The following is a 23,019-nucleotide window of genomic DNA, read 5'->3' on the forward strand; positions in this document are numbered from 1 at the left end:
TACCTCCCTGGACTCCCCCCGGCTGTCTAGTTCTCAGAAATATCTTGGTTAGGTAGGTTTCCCTAGATAGCCATCAAGCCCGGGACCAAACATGCAGGTGATCTCCTTTGCAAAACCAGGTCATTTTGTGATTGGTCATTTTAATGCCTCAACAATATGTTTGGGGCCCTTCCCTGCTGTGGATACTTGGCCCACCCACACAAGTGAGATACCATTTTTATCAGGAGATCCGAGGGAAACGCTTGGTGGTATAAAAATGTGTAACTAGACACATTTTGAGGTTTGCATGGCGTTGTTGGTAAGAAAACTTGAGATCAACGAGAGGCACACCACCCAATATTCTGCATGGTTTGTAGTTTACAAAAATAGAGTTGGTAAATTTTCTCTAGAGACAATCTACACCTTAGCAGAGAGAGTGAGTGAAAGGTTCAAAATGTATATTTCATTAACAAGAGATTTCACAAAAATTAAATGCACGGTTAATAATTAAAGGTTAAAAACCTGAAACAGTGACTCACAGATTCTGAGCTGTAAAGCCACGTCAAGGCACCAACCTCTTTACAGGCCATTCACACACCTTTCATACTTGACATACACCTTCCCTCCGCCAGCCACGTTCCCAGGACGTTACACTACTCACATCAACAGACATTGGAGAGACAATGTACACCCTGGCATTGAAAGACAGAAAAGAAAAATATTGCTGCACAACTAAATATTACTTAAATACACACACATACTGGTTGGATTTGGCACGAGGGTGAGTGAAATGTTCAAAATGTATATTTTAATATTAAGAAATTTTTCAAAAAGGAAATGCACTGTTCATAATTAAAATGTTTAAAAACTTGAACCAATGAGTCTGCTTGTGAGTTGTAAAGCCAAGGCTAGGCACCAACGTCTTTACAGGCCATTCACACACTTTTCAAACGTGACACAGACAAGACCATTCACACTTCCAGCCGCAGGCCAAGCACATTACAACATTAATATCAACAGACCGTGCCATTCATGGGCCCATCACTTTCAAACACCCACATGACTGACACAGCAATCACACCGGCTGGCGGTTGACGTAGTGTGTGTAGTGGCGTTTGGTCAGCAGTGTGTGTAATGACCAGCAGCAGGTCACTACTCATACACTGTCAGCCAAATGCCAGCCCACACACACACACCACCAGCCAAGCGACAACCCACAGAGACACCACCAGCCAAGCGCCAGCCTGCGCACACTGCCAGCCAAGCACCAGTTTGTGCACACTGCTAGCCACGCCCCAGTTTGCGCACACCGCCAGCCACGCCCCAAACCAAGCACACTACCAGCCACACCCCAAACCACGCACACAGACAGCCAAGCACACGTCCATGCACACTGCCATCACATTTTTTTAACAAAAGAAAACACAAAGCAATTGAAAGTAGATATAAAACTATCACTACAAACAAAACTTGCTGTAACTCAGTACATCACACTGTCATCCGTGAAACAGAACTAAAAATATAAAACAATGCAGACCAGACAGTTCACTTTTACACTTGTGGTTGCTACCAGAAACTCTTTTGTGTGTGGTACAATCGGAAACATGTGGGCACACACTGCCCAGGGTTAGGAGGAGGATCAGGGCAGGGCATATGACTCTCCATCCACATGCCTCTTTGTAAATAGACTCTATATCTCTTACGGGGATAGATATTTTGGGGCGTGGGAGGAATTAAATCAGGAAAGTGGCGATCTTTCAATCTAGCCACATCCTCCACTACTCCAGCTCTAGGAACACTTACCTGTTCCACTACGACAAGGCTGCCTATCACACACTCCTGAAACTGAACAAAAGTCATCCTTGACTCTGGAGGACAATCCTTGAACACAATAAAAGCATTCAAAGTTGGTAAGTTGAACAAATGGATGGCCAACTTCTTATACCAAATGTAAGCCTTACGAACAGCTGTGTAAGGTTCCAACCTCTGATCTACCTAATTGACACCACCCATGTGCTTATTGTAATCTACAATGCACAAAGGTTTGCGCACTTCAGCAACCTGACACCAAACAGTCACAGGTGAAGTACTTTCATCATAGATGATAGTCAGCATGTAAACATCCCTCATGTCCACAAATTTCACAGCTAGCAGTTTGTCACTTCACAAGGCACTGCACTGTCCCCCTCAAGCTTTTCACAAACAAGCTCTTCCGGGTACCCTTTACGGTTAAAGCAGATTGTGCCACAAGCAACAGTGTGGACTTTAAACAATTCCCTAATCATTTGTACAGCAATGTAGACGAAATATAGGTATAATGTTGACCTTTGTTAAAAAGTTCTCAACCAAGTTTCCACACAATTGTCTCACTAACTCCAAAAGTGAACGGACAACCAGGGGGAGTCAATAGTGAAATCCCTACCAGTGTGCATCCTGAAATTATAGACCTATCCTGTCCTACTCTCAGAAAATATATATATCTTAATTCCATAAAGTGCCCTCTTGCTAGGGATGTACTGCCTGAAAACAAGTCTTCCCTTGAACAGGGCCCAAGGCTCATTAACAGCTATTTCTTTCCATGGAGCATAGACCTTTGAAAATTGATCTAGAAAGTGATCAAGAACAGGCCGAATCTTGTAAAGATAGTCAGAATCCGGGTGATCTCGTGGCAGCACTGCTGCATTATAAACAAAAGGCAGCATCCGAATCAAAAGTAAATACCGATCAAGACTCATAATTGCAGGAAATATGGCAGTTGCCATCAAGGGACTGGTAGACCAATATGAAGCTAGGGACTGCTTCCTTTATCAAGACCATCAAAAAAGTTAAACCCAAAAACGTCTCATCCAGATTTGTGGAAGTCTACCGGGTAGCTGTAGAGCAGGGCCTACGTCTGGCACTGTTGTCCCTCAAAATCTGTTCAGCATGCAAATTAGTCTGCCCAATAATCTCAGCCAAAAATACCTTGTCCATAAACAATTGAAAAAAATGTATAGGTAAAATATTTTCACAATTCACTCTGCACCCTGCAACACCATGAAAGGCAGGCAACACCGGCTGCACCATGTTTGGATCAACCCAGAGTTCAGGGCTTCCAAAGGGAAGCCTTGCAGCCCCAGGCTACAATCCAGATGCCTCTTGCTGCACCATCAACACATCAGTGTCCTCCTCTAAAACAGACACTTCATCCGCACTGAGAGTAGCTTCATCATCGGATGATTCCTTGTGGACCGAAAATTCACTTCCAGAATCTTATACTTCTTCCTCTGCCTCCGATGCACTGTCTTGTCCGTCTCATAATCCTGATCAGAGGAAGATTCAACAAGCATTTGCAATGCAATAGGTCTCGCATTATTAAAGTTTGAGCTATTGATGTTGCATTATTTAGCAATGCCAATAGCTCAAACTTTAATAACGTGAGACCTATTGCTTTGCAAATGCTTGTTATAGATTCATTCTCATCTTAGCCATTATGTCATGCCCACCCTCCCAGATCCAGGCCTTTGACAGAGCTTTGGATTACAGGAAGTGATAGGGGATGCTGACCTATTTATGGTACTCCTTCCTGGGGTAGGCTGGGTTTAGTTAGCATTTCCTGTTTTGTTTCCTATCCTTATAAACAAGAGCCCACAGATATTCTATAATACTTGTAACAGAATGGATCATAGAACACAACCGCACAAGTAATGCCCGCACTGCAGGGCGGGCGCCCGACCTGCTCGTCTGAGATTTTAGGAGGTTATATAATCCCCTCGGTGAGCCAGTGCCAGCAAAATATCCCCACACAACTTACAAGGCAGCAAATCTAATTTAATTTAATTCGCTTTGCGTTAAGCATAGAAGAAAGTTTGATTTGTCTCCAAAGCCTGCTTGTAATTCGTTCAGGACCTCAGGACACCTTCCTATGTTGTTTGCTGCTGGCTGAGTGTGGAGGGTTCCTTGAAGTTGTACTACTATTGTTCTGATGCAAAGCAGCGGAAACATTTGTCATATAATTGTCTGAATGTTTGTTGATTGTGATTGTGAAGGGTGGGTTCTAATCAAAAGTGTCGCCTCTTTCCCCCTTCCTCCCGCCCCCATCCCTGTTGCTTCTTTACCCTGTTGAGGCAATCAGCATTAATGCAGAGAGGATGTGGCGTAGCAGCCACAGCTACTGACTTTGGGGCTGGTAAACCTGGTTTGAGTCTCAGTGTCGGAGCAATAGCATGCGATTCTGGGCAAATCACCTCATAGCTGCGTGCCTACCAAAAACAAATGTAACTGGTGCTCAGGGGAAGCACTCCAGTACTTTTGGGTTGAGTTCACGCTTTATAAAACTGCAAAAAAATAAACAATACTTTCCACTAGCACTCATTCAGTTTTCGGTCTCAGCTGGAAAGAACATGCGCTGTCACTTCAGTGCTGGTGTTGAGTTCACTGTTCCGCTCCTTATCAAACCCAAAAAAGCACTGAGACGTGGGCTTCTCTGACCACATCGTAGCACTTTTTTCAGAGACTTTCAGCCATGCTGAACAGCATATATTCTGCTATACAACGTGACTAAAAGATATTTACATTGACAACACCAATAGCTCTCGGTATGGGAAGACCTATCTGCTTTGCCAATGCTTGTTTTTAGTATCCGAGAGCTTCTCTTTCTAACCTTGACACCCACTGATGAAAAATACCATACGAGGTCGGTGAGGATTTATTTTCCGCTGTGACTGCATGAATGTTTGTTGCACTATTTGTATCTATGTTTGTTTACAGAGACAGGGGAGAAAGAAGCACACGAGGAAGACAGCAAAATGTAGCGTGTGGGGGAGAGAGTAGAGTAAGAGAGACACCAACTGAAGTGCAGGTGCAGAGAAGCACAGAGGAGTAAGAGTGACATGGAACATGGGGGAGGCTGCTGGAAAACACATGCTCTCCACATGGAGTGCTTAAGCAATAAGAACAAGGCATTGAAACTGTTAAAGGGGTGGGCAGTAATAAACAGACCCCCCAGGATATAGCGGCATAGATTAGCAAATTTAGCGGCACAAATATGGAAATTTAGCGGCACAAATATGGCAATTTAGTGGCATTTTTGCAGCACTTTATTTTACTCCTAATCATTCATTTTCAGCCTTATATCAATGGAAACTGTTTTAGCAGAGTATTCCGCTTTGAAATAGGCAACCTGAGATATGGAACAGATGAAGCAGCCCACAGGTGAAGGCTGTTATTCCTTGGAAATGCAATCCTCCATTTTCTTTAGTATAGGTTCTGAGAAGCCCATCAAAGATAGCCTGGTAGCATCCCATAGGAAATAGCATTCCAGAACCTACCTTAGTGAAATTAAATATTTGCCTAAGATCACACAATTTCAGCATGGAAGCCACGATTTTATCCAAATTTTCTGGTTTCACTCTGTACAAATCAGCAAGTAAGTGGGTATCAATTAATTTGTCTTTCCTTATGTTGAGACTTTGTTTTTAGTTTTAACCTCCTAGTGCATTCTTCTGTAGTTTTTTAAATTATAGCTCCAACTTGACCCAAAGGTCAACTCTTCACATGTGCACCAGTCACACTACATAATTACAACACACACATGCATTGTTTTTAGACAGGGAGATTGTGACTTGCCCAGAATCACAGGATGACGAGCCACAATTTCCAAGTGTATTAAAGCAAATCTAACTCAGCAACACCCGATCGGTCCACAGGCACGCCATTGACCTTTGGAATCTACTTGACACCATATCTCCGGACGTCGCTTTCTTAACAGAAACATGGATGAACGCCTCCTCCGCCCCAGACATCACCATTGCCATCCCTGAAGATTATAAGATCACACGCAAGGACCGTACCGGCCACACAGGAGGAGGAATCGCTATCGTCCATAAAAAATCAATCCGCATCTCAACCAGCTCTGACGCCAACCTCGCCAACTCCGAACACCTTCACTTCCAGATCCACATCGACCCCAAGACCACACTCAGAGGCACCCTCCTCTACAGACCACCAGGACCCCGCGCAAAATTCAGTGAAGACATCACGGACTTCATCACTCCACACGCGCTCCCCTCCAAAGATTACATCCTTCTGGGAGACCTCAACTTTCACCTTGAAAAGATCAACGACCGCAACACCACCACCCTCTTGGACAACCTCGCCAACCTCGGACTTAAACAACTGGTCACTTCCCCCACCCACATCGCAGGTCACACACTCGACCCCATCTTCACCTCCAGCAAGCATGTCTCCTTCAGCCACACTACGGACCTCCTCTGGATTGACCACAGCTGCGTTCACTTCACCTACAACAAGCCGAAACCCATCAACCACCTCCAACCAACTCTGCAAAGAAACTGGAACAAAATCACCATCGACCAGATCTCCTCATCGCTCCTTCTAAACACCCCAGCCCACTCTTCTAACCCAGACCAAGCCGCCGCCAACTTCACCCTATGGTTATCCAACACCGCCGACACCTTAGCACCACTGAAAAAACGCAAAGCAAACCTGGCAGCAAGAAGGCCTCATGGTTCAACGATGAAAATTTTTTAAAGAACTCCTCAAAGCCCCAGTCCCGCCAGTCGTGCACGTCAATCCTAAAGATAAATGTGAAGAACTGGCTAGTTTCTTCCATTCTAAAATAGATACAATCCTATCCTCTCTGCCCGCTATGCCTCAAATCTCTGAGCCGGCTACTGGTCCTATAAGCTGCCCGACCGAACTTGTCTCTTTTGGCCCCTTCTCGGAGGAGGAGGTTACAAAGGTCTTGGTGGAGATGAAGAGTGGATCTCCGAGTGACCCAGTGCCTATGAAACATCTTAAACTTGTGGCTAATACTCTGTCAGCTCCTCTTACTGACCTTGTCAACCTCTCTCTCTCTCATGGTATAGTCCCTCAGAGATGGAAAAAGGCAGTAGTAAAAGCCCTATTAAAAAAACCAGGCTTGGATCCCGCCAATCTGACCAACTTCAGGCCTATCTCGCTTCTGCCGGGGTTTTCTAAAATCGCAGAGAAGCTGGTTAACCGTCAGCTCTCTCACTATCTTGAGTCCAACCACCTGTTGGGAGACTCCCAGACTGGTTTCCGTCCCGGCCAAGGAACGGACACAGCCCTGCTGGCGGTAGTGGAGGAAGCAAGGAGCACTCTTGATGCTGGAGGATCAGTGGCAGTGATCCTCCTGGACTTGAGTGCTGCCTTTGACACCGTGAGTCATCAGGTGCTCCTCCAACGCCTGTCAGAGGTAGGTGTCTCAGGGACGGCCCTGAAATGGTTGGGATCTTTTCTCTCCAACCGTTTCTACCAAGTCTGGGAAGGGGCAGAACAGTCTTCCCTATTCCCTCTTCAATGTGGAGTCCCTCAGGGCTCATCGCTGAGCCCTACTTTGTTCAATGCATATATGACTCCACTTGAAAGAGTGGTAGCCCCCTCGGGGCTGAAGATCATCAGCTATGCTGATGATACTCAGCTGGTGGTGGGCCTCACTCAGCTGGCGGAACAACCCAACTTGTTGCATGACTGCCTGGCTAATGTCTACCAATGGATGTCCAACTCAGCTCTGAAGCTCAATGGAGGAAAAACTGAGCTGATGCTCTTGGGCAACACCAGTCCCTCCATCATTACCAGCTGTTGGCCCCGGTCTCTTGGCGACCCTCCATCTCCCAAGAAGGAGATCAAGTCCTTGGGAGTATGGTTGGAGGAAGATCTGTCCTTCAGGACCCACGCCAGAAAGACCGCGGGGGTTTGCTTCGGTCTACTGAAGTCAGCCCGAAAGGTTCTCCCACTGCTTCCGGATCCAGCTAAGAAGCTTTTGATGCGTGGCTTAATCCTTTCTAGGCTTGACTTTGGTAATGCCCTGTTTCTTGGTGCCCCTGAAGCCACCTTTAAAACCCTCCAACAGGTGCAAAATGCAGCTGCCAGAGTTTTGATGGAGATCCCTAGAAGGCAGTCTGCTGCCCCGGCCCTGAAAGCACTTCACTGGCTCCCTGTTAAGGAGCGGGTGAAATTCATGGCTCAGAACAGATGGCAACAAGGCTTGCCCGCTTTGTAATGCAAAGAAGGGGGATATTCTTCACGTCACCTGTCTTTGTGAAGAATTCCAACAAGCCCGCCAACAGCTTCCTAAGGATCAGCTCAAGCAACAAGGGATCAGTACCAGAAGGCAGGCGGTGCTGGCATGCCTGAACCCTGAAAACACCAAACTGAATTGTAGATATGTCAAATTTCTTGCGATGGTCGAGCAAAGGACCTTAAAACTGCCAAAACCAGGGTCGAACAATATAAACACAGGCTAATAAGCAGACTGATAGTAGGATGTAAGAGGACCTTGCTATGCTGTCTTCGAAAAAAGGTGTATAGTCAGCCATACTGTACTTTTTATTGCATGTTCTCCTTTTAACGGTTTTATAGTATGATATTTTATGATCTTTTGTAACATGTTTGCACTGGTTTTAATTAACTATGCATAATAAACTTTACTTACTTACTTACCCTTACATGACGTGCATAGCTGCTGGCAGGCCACTCCCTCTGTTCACAAAGGCTGCGGCTGCAACCAAAAGGAAAACTCACCCACGACAGATTTAACCTGTGGTTTTCAGGAAGAATTGCAATCCCTGGCTTTGTGCGGGTCGGATTCCCTGCACAATAACACGGGCTTGCTCATGTTTTGTTACAAGCTTTATCACCGTCACAGCTGAGCCGAAAGCCGATGTTATAAACCACGCTCCCAGACACGCACACAAAGCCCTACACGACCAAGGCCCGAGCTACCTCAACAACCGCCTCAACTTCTACGCTCCCAAACGCCACCTCTGATCGACCAACCACGCCCTCGCCGCCGTCCCCCGCATCCGAAGAGCGACAACAGGAGGAAGGTCCTTCTCCTACCTGGCCGCCAAGACCTGGAACACCCTCCCGACCGAACTTCGCCTGACCCAAGAGCACCTCTCCTTCAGGAAGAAACTCAAGACCTGGCTGTTCGAGCAGTAGCGGCACCCCACCCCCCCCCCCTAGCGCCTTGAGACCCTCCGGGTAAGTAGTGCGCTCTATAAATGCCTTGATTGATTGATTGAGTGCATCCGGCTGAATGCACCGTAAAAGGCGCCCAACGACCTACTGTGTTGGAGCATGTATGAGGTGAATTCGAATGTAACAGGCGATGATGTCATATATGTTAAGCCTACACTCAATTCGGCACTTTTTGTTTTTGTGCAAAGCTAATAGGCCTGTGTAAGAGGTTAAAATGCAATTAAAAAAAGTATACGAAAAAGCAGTATTAAATGCCCCAGATGCAAAGAAACATCCTGGTCTGGATATAGTACTCGCGCATGGACCTGGGAAATTTGAGAGCGCAGGACAGGTTTGATAACCACCTACAGAGGCGTTTGATATCAGCTGTTGAAGCTGCAAAGGACTCAGCACCTTTTACTGCACACCCTCTTCCCTCATTGGTCCATTCTGACTAGATGGGCCTCGGCTGCAGTTCAACGCAACACGCTGGGTTTATTATGGGCAGGTACCTTACTGGCTTTGCAAATACTAGACGTAGGCACCTCTTTCACACAATTCTGTGATCCTGGGCATATTTCTGTATGTCACTGTACACTCTTACCTATGAAAGCATGTAGAAAAAAGATGAGCACAAGTACCTGTGTAGCAAGTCTCAATAAGATAGCTAGCTGCTGGGATGATGCAACTGGGAGGACACTGCTGAATAATTATTACGTGACCCGGCCTTTCATCCTCTCTGTCCAAGAATGATGTTGTGGTGTCGCAACCTGCAATCTCCACATATGATTGGCCACCGCTTCGCTGCCCCTTTCCTCTACGCTGTGTGTGACCTTGCACGATCTAGCACTCCCTCTCTTTGGCACGACCCGGGGACTGACTGAGGCTGGCCAGCCCCAACAGCTTTTGGGCCCCTCTGGAATGGATTTAGGATAGAAATACGACTTAAGAGTCTATAAGGACTGCCCCCAAGGTTCTCCTCGCTGCTCATGTGCTCGGTGGTTGGGAGTCTGTCTCGCCTGATAAGTCTGGCGCAAACTTGCTTTTTGCCCCCGACCGAAATAATCTGTGGTGGATTTTACTTTGCCTTAAAATGGGAAAGAAATGCCCAGCTTTGCTTCGGTGCAGAAATGTGCTTACTGTGTGCATGCGTGCCACAGCCAAGCATGTGATTTCAATTATCGCGCCCATGTCTGGGCACGATAATTGAAACCACATGATGGCCTATAGGGGTCTATTACTCGCACCAAGCGCGTAATAGACACCTATAGGCCATGGGAAGAGCAATGCGCCCGCCTGTGGCCTATTGCGTGCAGTCTTTCATTAAAAGACGCATGCAAAGGCCAATAGCTGCCCACAAAAGGAAAAGCACACGCACAAGCGTGTGCGATTCCTAGGGCAGCTTCCAAAACCCGTTTTTCAACTACTAAAGGACTCGCGCTGCGTGAGCACTGCTGGGCTGTGCAACCCAGGGCGCAAGCCCTAAAAAGCATACCAAAAACCTGCTGAGCAGTAATCCTGCAGCTAGTTTTATTCCTTACTAATAAAGGTAACTTGACAAACAAGTCAACAGCAACAGACACTTTGTAAAATAAGTAATAAACAAAATGTGGTGTTATCATATAGAGCTATATACTCCAAAACTATACCACTCACTTGCCAGAAACCGCCTGATTCACCACTGCCTACTCTGCACTGACACAGGAAGGACCACCAATATGCATAATATTATACCTTATATCTGTTCCTTTGTTTACTGTTTTAGCTTTTTTTTTCTTTCTTTCCTTTTCTCAATTACTAAGTCTATTTCATGTTGTCCTCTACCAATTTATTGTAAAGCGCTCTTATATCCTTCAGGATCTTGTTTGCGCTATATAGAACTTTATAAATAAATACATCTAAAAAAAATTTAATAATTACACATAAAACACAATACACATTGTGCACAAATTGAAAGAGAATCTAACACTCAAAACGTAAGCTAAAGATGCTGCTATCAAGACCCCACTTACAAAAAATGTATTCATGCATGACAATAATACTCATTTGGAGTAAACACCACAAAACGTTTTTCTTACTAAACACATGCAACTAGGCAAACTGCATATCAACCACAGCCGAAACCGCAAACGAGAATCACATTAACGGAATCAAAAGCTTTGCCCTTGAATAAAAAGGAGAAAAAAATAATTACAATCACATATGCAACTAATGCACCAGCTCTCACACAATTCACCAGTCAAGCAGTGGGGCAGATGGGCCTACAAATATGGCCAGCACATTGACTCCCAAAAGGGTAGGGAACCTTGCCTAAGGGGCCTCTCCCCAAAAACAACAACTTGGTGAAACCAACATCCCTGGTGTCTAGTGGCTTCTGCCCACTTAGGGGGCAGGTGGGCCTAAAAGCATAAGGCCGATCTGCCCCCAAGGTGGGCAGAAACAGCCAAAATAATCACCCCCTAAAGGTGAGCGACCCTTGCCCAAGGGGCCGCTCCCCAGAACAAAGATATTGCCCAACAGAAAAAATCCTATGTCCTGTGGTCTCTGCCCCCTTGGGAGCAGTTGGACCTAAAAGCATATTAAAATAACCACCCCCTAAAGGGGCAATTTCCCAACAACATCTTCAAACTAACAGCCCTTGTGCCTAATGGCTTGTGCCCCGCCCCCCTTCTTGGGGACAGATGGGCCTAAAACCATTAGACTGATCTGCCCCAAAAAGGGGCAGAAACATTCAAAATAATGACCCCATAAAAGGGAGTAATCCTTGCCCAAGGGTGCGCTCCCAACTTCAAAAAATCCCTGGTGGCCTAGTGGAGAAATATAAATAAATACAAACCGATCTTCTCCTAATTGGTCCCCAAAGGGGAGCGAATCTTCTCCAAGTGGCTGCTCCACTCCATTTTTTAAAAATTGATTTACAAAATAAATTTAAAAAAAATCTGTTGTCTAGAAACTTACCTGTCTCCCTCAACACACTAGAAGCAAGTGGTTTCCAGCGTGTCAGTCAACCTCTAAAGCCAGCATGCGGTGTGCACTGATGTCATTAGATGACGTGGAGGGGGCGTCAGGAAGGGTGGCCCACAGGGGAGCACCATCGCTTTCCATGGGTGGGTGCTAGGATGGAACAGAGCCGTCCACACACGCCCACTGTGGCATTGGATGGCTCCCGGCCGTCTGACACACTCAAGGGGCAAAGGGCTAACTGGTTGACAAACAAAGCTGAATATATGAGCTTAGTCTGGTGGAGGAGGAACTAATTTAAAATAATGTGACGCAGGATCTGAAGTGTCGTATCTTGCAAAATGTGAATTTGTCTTTTTGCTTTTTGGAACTTCCAGGTGGGGGAGTTGGAAAATGTTCCCATTGTGTGTAATTAAAATGTGTATGCTGACCACTAGCTCTGTGCAAAAAAATATGTCCATATTGATAACAGAACATATCTGCATAGTTATCAGAATTAAGATATAGGTCCTCATAGAATTTACAGTATCACCTTCCCAATCATTCAAATGTAACTCGGGTACTAATGCATCACCCAGAGAAACTTTGAACACATGTGGTATCTGCGGGATCTCTGTAGGATCAGAATATGTTGAAAATAACTTTAGCCCAAACAATTCCATCAGTCACTGGAACAGCTGAAATGTTGGCGAAGGACAAGTCTCTTTTCAGTTTATGCGATGAAGAATGGGGGGGGGGCAACACTCCATTGACCGTTCCATAGCATAACCTGTTAGGAGGTAAAGGCCATTGATTAGGGGGAAAAAAACAGCCGCAAATCTAATCCACATAACCAGAAAAACCAAGGAGAATATGATCCACACATGTATCCATGGCGGGATTAGATACGTTGATTTTAACCATGAAAAAAAAATCAAAAACGTGAGGGAGGCAGATGCAAAACAGAAGAACGATCTGAAGAAAAATCTTTTTGATCCATATAGTACCTGGAGGATCCCAACTGGACAACTGGATGTTGCGTCTTAGCCATAGTACCTGAAAAATGTCATTCGGAAGGACTCTCTAATGGTGGATCCATATAAATAGCATCCATCGTAGAAGACGTAGTAGTAGGAAAAAAGTATTGTGTCTATCAAATTATCGCCAGAGGACTCAACCCCTGCCTCCCACAGCCAGTGGTGCTCATGGGCTGTAAAGGAAAAAGAAAGTCTTGCGTAAGTGAATGAACACTTCATGGCATACTATTGAGAATCGGCCACATGGTGAAGTTTGATATGTACAGTGGTGACAAAGCTTTTGTCATTAGCACCTGGAAGTGGTAGCAAGATCACAGTTTGTGTACCTTGTATTCCAAGGACCAGAACAGGAGCATGGTACATTCGGCCGAATTTCTTTTTCATCACCCTCTTTCCTACAAACTGGATCTCCAGCTCTTGAAAGCTAGCCGGAATCCGGAGTTTGGCTCTCAGTTCTTGAAGATGGACATGCATACAAGTGTTAGCGAGACTGAGCATTGCTGAACTTTTGTAGGTCCTGTAAGACAGCACAATGGTTATCAACGTCAAAGGTTGCAGCAACCACCACAATGTTGTGACCATCATGGTCTAGAACATATATCTTGATGCCAAAAAGCATTTCGTATGAGGTCTGCCCACCCAGAGATCTTTTGAGGAGATTAAGTGCTCCTTGAACCCCATGGAGAGGGTTCACCCAACCACATCCTGTACCTAACACTGTAGCCGTCAAGAACTGCTTTAATTAATGGTTCATTCTTTCCACAACCGAATTGCCCTCAGGCCTTTATGGAGAAGAATGATGCACCTGTACACACATGGACGTCATCGGATCACAGTACGCTATAGAAGCGAAAGCCGGACCCTAGTCGTAGTGGAATGCGTAACAGGCATAAGTCTTGTCGATGACTTTCAAGTCTTTAATAACAATTCGAGCATCAGCAGTGTGATGTGGCCAACCCCATATGAATCTAGAGCAAGAGTACAGCAACCAAGATAAATTTGAACGCAGTATCCAAAATCAGTAGACCACAGTGATCTAGATAAGTACAGCCAAAATGCTTGTGGGAAATTAAAAGCTGTGGAGCATTCTATCTGCTGACAGATATTGCAACACAGGACATATTTTGGGTATGTCTGTATAAGCTGTGCCACCAATAACTCCATTATAAAAGTAAAATAGTGGCAGGCACTCCAGCATGAGTGGATGGTAAACCTTCATGCTAGGCAACTATTAAAGCTTGTCTGCGGTCCTTGGGAATCACACGATTGCAGCGACTCCAGGAATAGTTACAATTGGAACATTCTGGTCATTTAAGTGATCAGAGTATTTAGAAGGAAAACCCTTTGGTAAAGGGGTGCATTTTTAAAAGCATTCACAGCAGCCAAGATATTATCAATACAAGTTTTAGAGCATGTGACTGTTGCTATTTTAGTCGTGGCAACTGCAGATGCAGAGAATCACACACAATAAATATGGGAAATTTAAGATCTGTATTTTCAAGTGCAAGGAGCAAAGCCTTCAGTTCAGCTAACTGCAGTGCAGTCACCAAAAGACTGTGTGCAGGTTGTTTGTGGTGAAAAATGCCATCTAACATAACGCCAATAAGGATGGTGCATGCAGCAGAGTACTGCTGCTTAGAACCTATAGCAGGTTGAGCTGAACAGTCAGTGTAAATAACATGTTTATACTGATGCAGAGTCAGAACACTAGAGGGCAAAGGATAGATCTGCTCACACTGTAGAATTTCTTGTGTTTGCAAAGAAGGGTCAAAGACAAAGTCTACATCTACGACTTTTAAGGACGTAGCCCATTGTATCCACCTAGAATGGAGGACTTTACCGTTAGGAACGCAAGCTTTTGTGACAACCTCTATGGCAGGCATGGGAGTAACAACCATTAATTTCCCTTGTGCAAGGGGCCATCCTTAAAGCATGGCCATCTGCACAGCAGTAAGTATTTTTTCAGTGGAAGCAAAACGTATTTCTGCAGCAGAATATAAATGGGATTTATGTGTTGTAGGGACTGTTTCACCCTCATTAAAGGTGACCTATATAAATCCAATTACACCTAGTAAAACTCAGATGACGAGGTTCGTGGTATTAACACGCGTGTGTAAGTGTTGTTTCAAGAAAGGTAGATTGTAAAGATCTGAGTGTTTCTGTGTGCTCTGATGTCCAAGATGAAATGGAAAAATCAGGATAAATTAATTCATACTGGGGTTTTACGCATTGTGCATAATTCGGTATGTTCGTTCTGCCAAAGTTCAAAAATCCCAGCAGGGACTATACTTTTTTTAATTGTGTTTGGAGGTTGAAATTGCGTACATTTCTCAACAAAATTAGGGGAAAGACTCTTTCCCTCATTGGTAAATTCATAGTAGAATAGTAGAATATGTCTAGGTGCTAGTGTCCGACCAAAGAGAATAACAAGTGGCTAAATTCCAATAAAAGAACAGAACACGAAAACATATGCTGGTTCTGTGTAAAAATGCATTGTGCCATCAGACGATTCCTGAAAGGAACAAGGAGAATGTGTATCAGATACTTGATAACTGTCTGGAGTCTATATTTTTGTGAAGTCGCAAAAATCGTTTTGCCTTTCAGAGTACTACAGGCGGTCTACCTTTTCAGATTTTAGATTTATCCCATGGCTTTTAGCAAACTTATGGTCTGGTCTGGCATCCTTTTCTGAGCTAGGCCTGCCAAGTGCCAGTACTGAAGGTCTGGTTCCCAGACTATTGCATCCTAAAGACCTATATACATGAGCAATGATAACCAGAAATTCACGTTTGGCTACTGCCATCGCGGCAAGTAGCTGGCATATAGCCAAAGACCTGGCTTCACCTGTAACATTAAAAAGAAATCTTTCAGAGACAAATTACCCATGAGTATCATCCCCAAATCGAGGGCAAGACCTGCTCCATGCTCTATCTGTATCTGTTGTTTGAGGGCATTCGGTAGAACAGCCATCGAGGGAATGCCATGACAAGGAGTGTAGACTGTGGCAAAAATAGTCCCCCAAGTGTTGCAGTTAGGTAGAGTGGATCCAGTGGGTAAGCACACATTTAAAATTCTGCACTTGTGTTTCACAGCTTCAAGTTACAAAGGTTTTTTTTTTAGGCAATCCAAATCAATATTTCCTCTCTATTAGTGGGCCGCTTGCTCATAACTGAATGAACAATTTCAGAACTTATTACAGGTGCTGCAGGCAACTGGGCTTGTGCTTGCAGGCCACGTCTAGCTGGCCCAGCAAGTAATGTACATGAACTAAATCGAGTTAGCCGTCGCTATAGGACAACAAGAACATTATACAAAGCATGGATTTGTACTAGATTTAAATTACCTAAATCTGAATATGGTTTATATTCAGCCAGTGCTGGCCAAGTGGCCCCATCATTACTGAGAGGACTTCTCTGAACTGGGCCAGGCACATCGGCTAGCGCTTAGATACCCCTGGGTGATAATGCGCTCTACAGGTTTATAATAAAATAACATAACGTAACATAACATCGGGAAGGGCCCCATTAAACCAAGTCTCGTGCTCACAGACTGTAAGAGGAATTTCAACAGCATAAAGTTGATATGCTGCAGGTGCCAGGGGTATAGCACATTCATGAAAATCGTCCGCAGCCGGAAGATTGACCCAGAAATACAAAACTTCAATGCAGAATGCAGCGCCCAAGCTCCTGCATTAAGGACTGCATATTGTTGTAAATATGCATATATTTATGCCTATCCGCAGTTGACTGCAAAACGTGATGGCAAAAGTAATTTTATAACGGATTCAAAGTGTAGCACAAACATGGTATAAAACCTATTAATATTTAAGCTTGACAACCAACAGAGCTAGGTGCTACCTAAACAATTGTGGAGGATCCCCAACACGACGGACATGTCAGATACAAAGGTGCATGGGTATTGTGGACAAGCACAAGCAGTACTCTGGGTTTCCGCAAGTAAATACCTGACCAAAACGTTGGCAGCTGCATGTTGCAGGGATTCTGCTCAGGAAAGGAACTATGTTTGGGACCATAGAACATCAGCATTCCAGAACACAAACACTCTTGACCCTCTCAGGGATCACGATAACAGTACACAAACTTTCGCAGTCACACTCATACTTGTCCACAATATGATAAACAAGAGACACGAAGGTCGTTTAGAATATTTATTTAAACTATCATGCTGTAAGAGGCAGTATTTGCACCATAATTAAAAACAAATGGATAGCAAAAATATCGGTAGCATGGTTAACAAACCAAATACCATAAAAAGCCCTGTCATGCTATGAGACAGATTAGTCTTACCTATGTTCCCCACCTTCCCCCCACCTTTCTACTGAAGATAATGATTATATATCAAATATCTGTGGGATGAGTGGTGGACCCTGTACCTTAGCATACATAGATGGATGTTCAACATCTGGGCTGACGTGGCAATCTTGCCTCAGGACCTTCGCTCAGTGTGTGAGTTTTTAACTCCTGTTCTCAGTTATATGACAGGACATGCTTGCTCACAAACAGCAGCTGCATTCTCATGTTATGTCTAGGTGCTAGTGTCCGACCAGAGAGAATAACAAGTGGCATTGTTGTTTGACGTAGTCTGTGGTATTCAGACTAAATTCCAATAAAAGAACAGAACACGAAAACATATGCTGGTTCTGTGTGAAAATGCATTGTGCAAAAAGCAAGCGTGCTTATGCAGTAACCTGTGCAAAAGAATTGTGGCCTACAACATGTACAACAAGGCTAACCAAAAAAGCTACAATGGGCCATGCAAGAAACACATGACAGTCCCTCGTTTTTGGGTTCTACACAGGATCTAGCAGCCTCTGTTCTAGGGCAGATGCTGGGATGGAGCAATGCAAAGATCCTTTCCCTTTCAAATAAGTTTCATACAAATGCAGACCAAATAATTCCATTATATTTGCAAGGTCCTGATCCTCTGCCGTTTTTCTTAACCAGCTTTACGTATTTGACGATGATTACTTATTCTGCTCTAATGAGTTGTCTTGTTACCAGAGATAAGATCCTCAGTGCAATTTTTTTGAGCGATGCTGTACTATGTTTGTAGGCGGTTTTATTATAATTATGTTTTTCTTTTTAGATATGGCGCTTTGTTGCTGATAAACGATGAAGATCTTCATGGTTGACTTCAGTGGAACACCCATCAAGTCAAATCTTGTTTTTTTGAGAAATCTACCTACAGGTTTGCTTGGATTATGTTTCTGTTCATCCCTCACACTAAATCTAAAGGTGGCAGTATACACACTTTTGTTTAGATGTTCCTTTTCCTTTTAGTTTTTACTACTATTTTATGTAGGTTTGCCAATACTAGTGAATCTCCTACTTTCATAAAAGGGCAGAGCTCCTGTCATTTACTTTTAAAGGGATGGGGAGCTAGCTAGCATTTTTTAATATATGCCTATTCATACACCAGACACTTACCTAATGCTTGGAGTTCTTTAGCTATCATGAGTAGATAGACTTATTTAGAGCTAAAGAAAATGAAGCCTTACACATATGGACCCAGTGTTATTGGACATTGGGTATCCAGTAGCCGCAGATGAAGTAAACATTATTTTTTCCAAACTTTTCAATTAACCTGTGTTTTGCTGCCCGAAGTATTCTTGTTGCTAGTTTTGAGAGTTGGATGGTGATGATTACACTCCCTTCACAAATATATCTGAATTTCTCTTCAAATGTTACTACCTTTAATTGGAAATTAAGGACATACAAGGGAGAGCAATTGGTTTGCACTTTAATGATCCACGATTCAGCATGGTCAGTGCAGTAAGAACACGCTATGTAGCTATGTTTTTTTTTTGTTTAAATCATTTTAGTAACCATTTTTTGTTTGTCTTGCACATCGATAAGTAAAACCTTACAATCAGAGCAGCATTCATGTAACTGACGGGAAAAAGGGGGGGGGGGGTGATAATTAATTGCCAGTAGCAAGGTACACTATGACTAGGGACGACATAACAGTGCAAATGCAGGGTTGCGTTAATTATAACCAATCTTGTGGCAATAGCTCAAGGAGGTCAAAAAAGTGCTGCTAAATCTATACATCAGATAATATGCGAGTAGTTTAGGAACTGTACAGTTCAAACATAACCTGGGACATAGGGTGCAACAAAATGAGAACAACGAAAGCGAAGGAAGGGCAGGGTAGAGTTGTGTAAGACCTGCCGCCTTATCTAAATTCGCTGGAGGGCCTCAGACACCTCCGAGTCTCAACGGTGGCAGGAGCCTGTGGCACTGGGGCGGTGACTGTCAGAGTGTCTGTGGTGTTCTACATTTACGTCAGCGAGGGGGGGAGGGTTGCCCTGAGTGATGAGCATCTTTGATGCAATTGGGGATCCCGTGTCTGTGTCTGCCCCCGAAAGTCTGGAAACCATCTCATCCCATTGGGGTGCCAGGGGAAACATACGTATGCCAAGCAGGTACTCTCTGCGTAATACTGCACCCTCCGCCCTTGCCCAATTGTGTAAGGAACTGCGCCAGGCAAGAGGGTGCGGTGGCAGGGGAGATTTCCATCGCTTGGTAAGCAAGCGTTTGGCCGTTATGAGACCGAGATCTAGAAACCGCGTGGCAGCTCTGCATTTCTTGTTTCTACTGAAAAGGTGTAACACATGGGCTTCCCAGGTCAGGGGAATGGTGCGGGAGGTGCAGCTCACAAGAGTAGTGGTAGCCGTTTTCCAATAGTCAGTCAGGACTGGACACCCCCAAGGCATATGTATTAGGTCAGCATCCAATTGTCGGCATCTGGGATAAGCCGCATCTACGGGGAGGAGGTGCCTGCTGATGTGGTCTGGGGTAAGGTAGACCTGATGGAGTATGAAAAATTGTATCTGTCGAAATCGTTGATTCGGGGGATGCGGGTCGGGCCGCCACAGGCAGCCAACCATTCCCCATCTGTAAACTCTCTACACAGTGCCCCCTCCTAGCGAAGTTGGAGTCGGGTGAGATCTGTTTCCGTGTGTTGTCGTAGTGAAGATGCGAACCAGCGCGAGGTGTTTCCCTCTCCCCATCATGTGTAGATACTGCAGTGTGTGATATAAGGGAGGTTCCTGGGCAAGCGCACCCATTTGGATTTTTTATATTGCTATGAGTGTTCTATGTAGTAGGAACTGCCCAGGATGTAGATTCTCCCTTGCTATGAGTTCTTGGAATGGGTTGAGAACGCCTTCTTGGAAGAGGTCCCCCACATCCTTTATCCCCTCCGAGGGCCAGTGATGTAACTCCGCCGCCATTGTGTCGCCCTGTAGAGTTCCCAATAGCGGGATGGCGGGTGCGTATGGGATGGGGACCTCGTGAGGAAAAGACCCCTCCGGAAGCAATTGTGTGCGACATTGAGGAGAAAAACATCTGGGGGTCTCAGTGTAAAGCAAGGATGAAAAATTTGGAGTAGGGTGCCAGCTGTAGTGAAGGTTGCATAGATGCCGTGTCTTGTGAATAACGGGAGGACATCCATCTGACGATCCACTGAAGTTGGGAGGCCAGGTAGTAATGTTCGAAATTGTGTACCGCAAGGCCACCCAACTCAGTGGGCAGGTAAAGCTTTCAAATGAGTACTCTATGGCGTGAGGCTCCCCATATAAAATCCTGCACTACTCCTTCTCATTGCTTAAAGAAAGGGGGTGAGATGATTAGGGGTAGAGTGACGAAATAATATAGGAGGTGGGGGAGAACCACCATCTTAACCAGGGCGATTCTGCTAGATATTGCCAAGGGGAGGGTTTTCCAGAACCCCATCTGAGACCCAATCGCCGAAGTAGCGCCAACAACATTTCCGTTGAGGAGATCAGCTCTGGCGCGATAGACCTGGACTCCTAGATAACGAAAAGGATTTGTGCACCAGGCAATTGTTGCCCCCCTCCACCCCGTCCCCTAAGAACGGGGAGAGTATAGACTTTGTTGGGTTGACCTGCAGCCGGAAAGCACGCACAAAAAGACTAAGGGCTCTGTCAAGGGAAGGAGGAATATCATTAAGGTCCCTCGCATATATTAACAGGTCATCCCCGTAAAGCGAAATGGTGTATATGCCATCACCTAGTTCGATCCCCATATCTACGTGAGTGCGGATATGAGCCGCCAGCGGCTCCACTGCTAACGCAAATAGTAACAGGGACAACAGGCACCCCTGCGGTGTCCCTCGCCATAATTGAACTGGATCAGAGAGATATGGGCCTGCTCGAACCCGAACTGATGGATTACAGTACAACTACCGCACCAAGCCGAGGAAGTAGGGACCAACCCCAAAGCATGTCGGGCCGCAAAGAGGAAATTCTAGGCCAGCGAATCGAAGGCCTTCTCTAGGTCTAATAACATGCAACCGGAGAGCGGCCAGACGGTTGGGGCATATTCCACCACCCAAAAGTAGCGGCGTAGGTTCAGGGCTGTGTTACGCTGTGGGACGAATCCATTTTGGTCAGAATGTACCAGATCAGGGACTAGCAGGGCTAGCCGATTGGCCAAGACCTTCGCCAGGATTTTATAATGCGATTTCAAGATAGCAATCGGCCAGTAGGAGCCAGGAGACGCGGGGTCCTTACCTGGTTTCAACAAAGACACCACATTAGCTGTTCGAATGGATGGAGGCAGAATCCCCTCCGAGATTGTCTCCAGGGACACCGAGTGCAATTGCAGTACCAAATGTTCCGCAGAAGTTTTGAAAAATTCTGTTGGGAGTCCGTCTGGTCCCGGAGTCTTACCTGAGGACAAGGCACGTAGTGCGTCCCGTTTTTCGTCTTCTGCTATGGGAGTGTCCAGCTCCAGGGTCTGATCCAATGATAGAGTAGGTAACTCTACTGTGTCCAGAAAAGGTCTCACGTTGTGAGCGTTACCTGTCAGGGCGGTGTCGTAGAAGCGGGTATAACACTATGTAGCTATGTTGTTGCTTATATCCATTAAGGTTTGTGTGTATGATCTTCGACAGTTTGACGTAAGGTGAGGGGTTGGGCTTACCGGGCTGAGTGGACATTACATAGGCCAGTCAAAGTGTAGCACTAGAATAGAATGTTAACTTTGTATACTTGGACTTTGCAAAGGCATCTGGCATGATGCCATGCTAAAGATGGAACCCTTTAAATGTAATCGGTTAGAAATTAGTTACAAGTGATACATATCAATTAATAAAAGGTGAAAGGCAGGCCCCATAATGTAATGATAATTGAAATTGTCTCAGTGATTGGAAGACAGCAATGTTATTTCACACCAACCATTATTGGGTACACTGGCCTTTGGCATGTAAACCTTCTTCGGATGAACGTGAGCAATTAACATAAATAAAGTAGACTGCAAATTCAGAACAGCACCTAATATCACACTGGGATCTGAATTTCTTTGGAAAATGAGCTGGCCAGAGGCACATTACCTTTAGTGTAGATAAGCTCACAATCGTGCCATAGTGCATATTGGTCTGTTAAGTACACACTAAATTGGCTGATTCACGTTTGCGCACAGTACAGTCTTTATTTTTCTCGTAGACTAACTAAATATGTGAGCACTTCATGCTGTCTTCGAAAGCATGTTGTGGATATTGTTGCATTACAAGGGGATTTGGAGATGTAAGGGCCTGATGTGTGAAGGCATTGTGCAGTTGCAAAGTCTGCAGTTCGCAGATGGGTTTGCAACTGCAAAATCCTTATTTTAAAAGTACAAAACTCCTTTTGTGAGTCGCAAGTCATTCTGATTTGCACAAAGATTTTGTACCCTTTCTGATCTCGAACACAAAGTGGGAGAGTGAAAATTGTACCGCTTCTTATTTGCATTGTGAATTGGGTGTATCAGTGATTTGTGACTGCAGTTGCTGTCACTAACCATTAATTGGTTATTGACCCCCCACCCACTCCTCCCAAGTTGGGATTCGGTACCTGATTAACAAAGACGAAGCTGTCCAGGACACCGACCACTTTTAAAATAAATGACCTGCTGGGAAGATGTGCACAGGAATGGATTGATTAATGAGTTTTAGAGGATTGACCTGAAGGAGTTATTTTGTTTTGAAATAAGGATTGTAGAGGCTAACTGGATGCACATATGTATGCATATGGGGTGTTCATAAATACAAATTA

General features: G+C 44.9%; 1 protein-coding gene across 3 annotated transcripts in view; it reads left to right on the top strand.

The window, feature by feature from the left end:
* The window catches only part of KCTD18 (potassium channel tetramerization domain containing 18), a 317,171-nt gene that overhangs the window by 40,429 nt on the left and 253,723 nt on the right, over positions 1-23,019 (top strand). For all 3 annotated transcript variants that reach the window (XM_086955463.1, XM_086955462.1, XM_086955461.1), the window contains exon 2: positions 18,048-18,149. The gene's annotated coding sequence lies outside the window, so the exon portion shown is untranslated. The remainder of the gene's footprint in view (positions 1-18,047; positions 18,150-23,019) is intronic.

The sequence above is a fragment of the Lissotriton vulgaris genome, chromosome 2_1, assembly GCF_964263255.1.
Source record: "Lissotriton vulgaris chromosome 2_1, aLisVul1.2, whole genome shotgun sequence".
NCBI classification, from domain to species: Eukaryota; Metazoa; Chordata; class Amphibia; order Caudata; family Salamandridae; genus Lissotriton; species Lissotriton vulgaris.